This window comes from Rhinolophus hipposideros, assembly GCF_964194185.1.
Source record: "Rhinolophus hipposideros genome assembly, chromosome: 18".
In the NCBI taxonomy this organism is placed as follows: Eukaryota; Metazoa; Chordata; class Mammalia; order Chiroptera; family Rhinolophidae; genus Rhinolophus; species Rhinolophus hipposideros.
This window is the reverse complement of record NC_138064.1, coordinates 49429927-49436347: the sequence shown is the minus strand read 5'-3', so window position 1 is coordinate 49436347 and position 6421 is coordinate 49429927.

Sequence of the window (6421 nt, the reverse complement as noted above, 5' to 3'; positions counted from 1 at the left end):
TGGCTGAGTCCAGGAAGTCTGGCTGAGCCCAGAGAGAGTGGCAGTGCCCTGAGAGCCCTGGCTGTGTCCAGGAAGTCTGGCTGTGCCCAGAGAGAGTGGCAGTGCCCTGAGAGCCCTGGCTGAGTACAGGAAGTCTGGCTGTGCCCAGAGAGAGTGGCAGTGCCCTGAGAAGCCCTGGCTGAGTCCAGAAAGTCTGGCTGTGTCCAGAGAGAGTGGCAGTGCCCTGAGAAACTCTGGCTGTGCCCAGGGAGACAGGTGGTACCCTAAGAAGCCCAGGAAGTCTGGCTGTGCCCAGAAGTACTGGTGGAGCCCTGAGAAACCCTGGCTGTGCTCAGAGAGACTGGCTGTGTCCAGGATATTGCATTCACCTCCAGGCTCCTCGCACAGGAACCCTCGCGGAAGACACTTGTCACGTAGATTGTGAGGTGAGACCCTGTAGGGGTGAAGTGTGGGGACAAAGCCCCAAAAAGCAGTTTCCAGGCTCTCAGTCTCACATAGAAAGGTGCTGGCTCAGGTAGTAAATGGCCATCAACTGTGATCAGATGGCCATCCGCTGTGGCTAGTTGGCCGTCAGATGTAACCCGTAAGACATTGACCACTAATATAGACTCCCCTATCTATGGCTCCGTGGGTGTTCCTTTATGGCCTCACCATGTCCTGCGTTCTTATGTGGGGAGCGGCACCAGAGACCCCGCAGGCCGCCCTGCCTGACACCCTGCACGACAGACCCCTTCTGACAAGGGGCTGTTTGTGCAAAATACTCAAGCAGAATCCCTCTAGTTATTTAGCGTATCTGTAGCAAGAGCTAGTAGCCTGAGTCAGAGAGAGAGAAAGAGAGAGAACATTTCACTGTATTACAAAGGTCCTGTGGTTAAGAGGAGGAAAACAAATTTGGTCCAATTCTCTTTCCTTTTCATGAAAGGCTTTTTCATGATAATTCCAACATTTGAGAGTTTCCTGTGTTCATTATTTCAGTCCCTTGTGACCGTTCTCTGAATCTCTACAAACAAATTAGCTGATCCACTTCTCCAAAAAATGCTTTGTCCCCACAAATACTATTCAGAGGAAGAGGCTCTAACGTTAGTTTGTTCTTGACATTTGATTATTTCGTGTATTGTGCTGATTCGATACATAAGCAAGTATTTGGGTTTCCAATTTATATTATGGAACGTTGGCAGTCTAACGATTGATATAAAGCACTTGAAGCTATTGCAATGTGGGTCACCACGACCCTGAATCTGCTCCTTCCCTTCTCCTCAGTCCATGCAGGGTGTCCGTGAGAGTGTAGGAAGCGAGGGGAGCTCAGGGCCCTAGCAGCTCTGCTTCTTCCCAGGACGCCCTCCAGGACCTGGCGGCGAGCAGCCTGAGGCTATGTCCATCCTGGCACAGAGAACAGGAAGAGGGTGGATGCCCGGGCCTTGTCCAAGCTATACCAGCCAAGCCATACCAGCTACCAGCAAAAAGGTGAGCTCCTTTAAAAATTCAGTTTGCAAGTGTGAGCGCAGTGATTAGTGGAATGTGGGGGCGTCAAGACGGACTTCTTGGAGAGGCAGGTTCCGTGGAAATCATTTTTCTTTTTAAATTTCATAGAGTTTTTACTTATTATAAAGTCAAATACATATTCTTAAGAGAAAAATTAGGAAAATCATATATATATATATATGTATATATATATATATATATATATGTATGTATATATAAAATACAAATCATTCCAACCTCACAACCTAGAGATAACTGCTGTAAATATTTCTTTAAGAATTATTCAATTTTACTTGAACTTAACAGAAGAAAAAGTGAAGTAAAACTAAGGGAGTTGCTGAATTTTATACATATATTTCTTTAAAACAAGACCTATTAGTTACTACAGAACTCTTCAAATAGATTATAAAAGCACGAGGCTTTGATGTTAGCGTTAATGGATATTTTTTAAAGTTGATGCTTCTTTATGGCCATCAGTTTAAGTTTTCAGATACTGAGCTTTAGGTCTAATCACAAGCCAAAGTCATCATTGCTATGTTAAAAACAACACAATCATTTCTTTTTGAGAGAGAGCGAGAGAGGACATCTTTCAAAACTTTATACCTAAATTTACTCTCTGGCTGATTCTTCAAAAAATTATTAGGCAAAGCCTGATCTGTAAAGAAATATATGTTATAAAAATGGCAAACCACTTTCAGGAATAAAAAACCACATTCAACACAGAGCAGTGTTAACACCAAGTATCCATTACAAATTCAAACAGATTTTATTTAATTTAGAGGATCCATCAGTATTTCGTATACACTACCAACTGCTCAAAATCTAGCTTGCTTCATATTTAGACCATGACTTTCTTATAGAGTCTTTCATTTTATTTCCCAGAATATCTAGCGGTCATTCTTTTCCTTGAACAAAAAGAAGAATTATGCCACCGTCTCATTGATAGCAGGCTGTAGTGACACTTCCAGATCTAATTACATAACTTGTGTAACGTTACCCACTTTCTTCCTGAAGACTCCGTGGAGCCCTCTGACTGCCTTTTCTGATTTGGATTCTCAGCTGTCTAGGCACACAGTATCGTCATTGTCCTAGCACTTCTTGTCATTGTCCTCCTAGATTGGTTTCTTAGAGTCTATGTTTTTCTCTTTGGTTTCTTTTCTGCTTGGCTCTAGGACAGCTCTGACTTACTCTTCTAGAAAGAAAATACGTAGGACTTCAATACGTCTGAATCCTTGCCTATGTCTAAAGATATTTTTATGTTTAGTCTAGCTAGGATTCATTTCTACATTCAGATCATTTCCCTCAGAATCTGGAAATCACCATTCCCATCTTTGAACATCCAGTGTTATTAATGGGAGTCTAATCCAGTTTGTCTTGAGTTCCTTCACCAGTTTTCTTTCTGAAAACTTTAAGGATATTCTTTTTATTCTTTCAGGGCAGAAATTTCACCAATATGCTTCTAGATTGGCCTTTTCAATCTGAAAACCCAAGTCATTTCTCTATTTTGAAAAAAAAAAAAAAGTGATGTCCTTGCTCTGTGTTCCCTTGCCATCCTCTGAGACAGCTCTGAGAGAGAAGCCAGGAGGCAATGGGGAAGAGAAGAGATCCTGTTATTCAGGGTCCAAGGGTCCAGCACAGTCCGGGCAGGCTGCTCAGGCGCTGGGTCAGTTCCCACTTTTGGCTTCTTGCCTTATTGCTCAATGCCACTATGATGAGGCCATGTCCCTTCCCGGTTGACCTACCAGATCAATTTAACATGCAACAGCTCTGAAGCTTAGCCAGCTCTGGTAGGGCAGCAACCTTGATGAGCTTTACATGCTATCAGAAGTTTTTCTTTTAAAGCTACTACTTATGGGAATCATCAAACATGTTCAAAAATAAGAACAGTATAATGAATCTTCAGGTGCCCATCACCCAGTGGCTTAGTCTATGTGGACTGCCATAACAGAATACCACAGATTGGGTGGCTTATAAACAACAGACATTTATTTCTCATAGTTGCAGAGGCTGGAGGTCAAGATCAGGAAGCCAGCATGGTTGGGTTCTGGTGAGAGCCCTCTTCTTGGTTCACAGGCAGCCACCTTCTAGATATAACCTCACATGGGGAAGGGGCGATGGAGCTTGCTGGAGTCTTTTTTTATAAGGGGACTAGTCTCATTCAGGAGGGATTCACCCCCATGACCTAATCACCTCCCAAAAGCCCATTCTCCTAAAACCATCAGCCTGGGGGCTAAGATTTCAACCTGTGAGCTTGGAGTAGATACAAACATTCCATCTATAGCACCTAGCTTCAACAACTATATCAACATTTTGTCAATTTAAGAACCTACTTTTAAGCAACTCTTATTTTTCAAAATGAAATGCTCCCTTTTCATAAACATGTGTCTAAGCCCCACCCCCAGAAATTCTGTGATCGAGCCACCAAAAATCATAGTTTTCAAAAGCTTCACAAGTGATTCTGATGCCCACAGAAAATTGTGACCTACTGCTGTAATGAAATGAGAACAAGAGTGTGATTCTAAATATAAATGGCAGTATAGCAAAAAATCACAAAGGAAAAGGATTACAAATATATAATGAGAGAAAATATTTTCAACATAGATAATATCTTTAATTCACAGAGAGTTCTTATAAATTAGTAATATTTACTTAAAATAGCAATATTTGTAAAATCTCTTAGACAAAGGCTATGAACAGGCATAGGCTGTTCAGACTTAGAAGAGAATCTGAAAATGACCAACCTATGTATAGATTCTCAGTCTCTTTAGAAGTCAGGAAAATTAAAATTAAAATGATAAAAAAAACATTTCTACCCATCATACTAGCCAAAATTGAAATGATTTCTAATCTCCTGTGCTGGTAAGGTTTAGGGAAGAAGAGGACATCATTAATAGTAGGACAGTAAATTATTGCAGACTTTTTAGATAGTAATCAGGCACCATGTATTAAAATATATAATGCACACACACGTGGACCCAAAAATCCTACTTCAGGGTATCCAGCCAGGAGAAATAAAAGTACAAGTATATTAAAATATATGTTTCAGGGCCGGCCTGGTGACTCAGGTGGTTGGAGCACCGTGCTCCTAACACCAAGGTCGCCTGTTCAATTCTCACATGGGCTAGTGACCTGCGCCCTCTACAGCTAAGATTGTGAACAATGGCTCTCCCTGAAGCTGAGCTGCCTTGAGCTGCCGAGGGCTGCTGTGTGCTGCTGTGAGTGACTGGTGGCCAGCATGAGTGGCCGGCAGCTGGCGAGAACTGCCGTGAGCTGCTGTGAGCGGCCAACCTACGACAAGTGACCGACGGCCTCAGCCGGGGGTAGCGCAAGGCTCATAATACCAGCACGGGCCAGGGAGCTGTGTCTTACACAACTAGACTGAGAAACAACAGCTTGAACTGGAATGCTGTGGGGAGGTGGAAGAAAGGGAGGGGTGGAAACATATATGTTTCATAATGATGTCATTAACTAACATTTACTGAATGCTTACTGTGCACCAAGAGCTGTGCTAAATGCATTACGAAGAATGTCTGAATTAATCCTCATAACAATTTATGAGGTAGTTACCACTCTCTCATAGATAAGAGCTAAAATTTAGCAAAGATAAATGTGTTTTTTTTAATGTGCTAGTATGTGGAGTTGGAACTTGAAACTGATGAGTAAACGGCAGAGTTCATGCTCTGAGCCACTGCAATGTGCTGCCAAACAAACTAAAGACAAATAACCAAAATAGAAAACTAATCCAAATGCCCTTGGCAGAGGAATAGTCTTTACAATGACCTCAACCACTAGAAATACAAAATGCCCAGACCCACTTCGGTTTCACAATTAAAATCCATTTTGGGGGTAAGGGAAATGGAGCAAATATTATGTTTTCCATAGAAACAGAAAGAAGAAGTTGTGATGAGGAAGAAAGAGACAAGTATGAAAGTCTTTGCTGGGTGAGTGGGTTAGGAAGAGATTTCTCTCCAACGCAACCTCAACTTCTCCCTGTAAATGCCTGGGTAGAGGATTGCTAACCAGGCCAAGGCCAAGGTGCAGGTCGCCCAAGGTTACCATCCAATGCAGCTCTGCTGGCCCCACCCCACTGGCCCTCCCAAGGCAAAGGTTTGAGGGTGTGAGCAGCTTTTTTAATTGGCAAAGGAATGGTGATTGTGCAGATTCTCAGAGAAGTGGGAACATGGCCTCGATTTCCCTGGAAAATGACCACTTGTTTGTTTTATCTCCTTAGAATTTGGAGAGGGTGTCATGCATACTGTATTCTCACCAAGCACCTGGCTGGCTCTGCCCTAAAAACGTAACCCCTGGTGGAAAGGAGAGATGATTCTTGTCAATAGCAGACTCACCAGGTTCTGGGGTTCAGGGTCGACTCTCCAAAGCCATTTCCTCCTAGGTTTTATGTCCAGAATGCAGAAAAAGATTCCACGGATAAACCACAGCTGTAGTTCTGGGTCCAGAGTTCCCGGGAGCGTATATTAGAACATGTTCTCACTTAATTATGCTTTAAAATAGAATTATTGAAAACAATAATCAGTATAAACTAGTCACAAGGAGCAATGCAGACAGTGTGTTATAAAGCAAGGATTATGATTAATCTATTTCTGTGTGCCTGAAACCAATAATATAAAATAAACAAGTATCGTCTGATAGTCTATTTAACCACATATGAGAACCACAGTCCAGCATTGTTCTTTCTTATCATCAATTGCTACTAAGAACTCCTTAAATAACCTTGTTTTCTCTCCAGATTCATGGGAATACACACACTGCTAACCTGTCTAACGCCCTGCCTTACAGTGAAAATTTCTGAGGCATATTTACTGCTCTCAAGTCCAGTAACGTGCTATTTCCAGATGACTCGCCGCACCAAAGTGCTTGTAGGAAGTTCCTATTAAATTATTCCTTTTCTTGTAGGAAAAGTTTACTCATTGCCAGCTTG